Genomic DNA, 1,522 nt, shown 5'->3' with positions numbered 1-1,522 from the left:
TCTGACATGTAGCTCTGTAACGTCTGACATGTAGCTCTGTAACGTCTGACATGCAGCTCTGTAACATCTGACATGTAGCTCTGTAATGTCTGACATATAGCTCTGTAACATCTGACATGTAGCTCTGTAACATCTGACACGTAGCTCTGTAACATCTGACACGTAGCTCTGTAATGTCTGACATGTAGCTCTGTAACATCTGACATGTAGCTCTGTAACATCTGACATGCAGCTCTGTAAAATCTGACATGTAGCTCTGTAACATCTGACACGTAGCTCTGTAACGTCTGACACGTAGCTCTGTAACGTCTGACATGTTGCTCTGTAACATCTGACACGTAGCTCTGTAACGTCTGACATGTAGCTCTGTAACATCTGACATGTAGCTCTGTAACGTCTGACATGTAGCTCTGTAACGTCTGACATGTAGCTCTGTAACGTCTGACATGCAGCTCTGTAACGTCTGACATGTTGCTCTCTAACCTCTGACATGCAGCTCTGTAACGTCTGACATGTTGCTCTCTAACCTCTGACATGTAGCTCTGTAACGTCTGACATGTTGCTCTCTAACCTCTGACATGTAGCTCTGTAACGTCTGACATGTTGCTCTCTAACCTCTGACATGTAGCTCTGTAACGTCTGACATGTTGCTCTCTAACCTCTGACATGCAGCTCTGTAACGTCTGACAGCTGTTAACCATTTTGTGGGTTAGTTAGAGGAAACCTTTTGTCAGTCCAGGTTACTGAAAGGCTCAATGTGAACCAGAGAGGACCTGTAACCTTCTGATGTCTTGGATCTTGTAGAATCCATCAGACTTTAAGGTGGACCTGGAGCAGTTGTTGGACTCTCAGATGAGTCTGCAGAAAGACCTTGAACGTGAAGCAGAGTGACAGCAGGTCGCTCTTTTCCCTCCTGTCTCACAGCTTTTTACAGAACTTTGCTGCAGCGTTGCTTCATGAGGAGTTCGGCGGGATTTCTGTCCTTGAGGGGCTACCCATCAACACAATCCATCAACAACCCCTCTGTTTACATGGAGACGCCCAAATAGGAAGGAAAAGAGACAAAAATCTGAGGTCAGACTACATTTTCTGCTGTTCTGGAGTCAGCTGGTGTGAAGGATGAGGTGGGGCACTGGTTTAATAGTTAAACTCAGAAACAGATTCATCTTTTAACTCCTCGTCACCATCAACTCCAGCTCCTGATAAAAGATGCTTTTATCATTTATTTTGATCATTTTACTGTAACTCTGATCATTTTAGTGTCAGGATGTGCAGAATATGAAACACTTACAGTATTATTCAGGTTTCTCCTGAAGAACTGACATCTTCCTGGTTCTGCTGAAGTTCTGTTTTTGAACAGGTTGATGTTTTATCACCGTTGGTTCATTTCAGATCTGCCTGTAATGTGGCCTCCTCCTCCTCCTCCTCCTCCTCCTCCTCCTCCTCCTCTGAAGTCTCAGTGGTGAGACAATAAAGTCAAATTTCTAATTTCCCTCTTTTTATTGACATGTTAGAAAGTTTA

The 1,522-nt window shown here is 43.9% G+C and overlaps 1 long non-coding RNA gene across 1 annotated transcript in view; it reads left to right on the top strand.

Moving 5' to 3' along the window:
* The window catches only part of LOC106532820 (uncharacterized), a 13,596-nt gene extending 12,549 nt beyond the window's left edge, over nucleotides 1-1,047 (top strand). The window contains exon 3 of the long non-coding RNA XR_001312152.1: nucleotides 925-1,047. This is a non-coding gene — a long non-coding RNA (uncharacterized LOC106532820). The remainder of the gene's footprint in view (nucleotides 1-924) is intronic.
* The last annotated feature ends 475 nt before the right edge of the window (nucleotides 1,048-1,522 follow it).

This window comes from Austrofundulus limnaeus, unplaced genomic scaffold, assembly GCF_001266775.1.
Source record: "Austrofundulus limnaeus strain Quisiro unplaced genomic scaffold, Austrofundulus_limnaeus-1.0 Scaffold835, whole genome shotgun sequence".
NCBI lineage: Eukaryota > Metazoa > Chordata > Actinopteri > Cyprinodontiformes > Rivulidae > Austrofundulus > Austrofundulus limnaeus.
Note: the sequence above shows the minus strand (reverse complement) of the source record. Positions and strands in the feature narration are given on the sequence as shown.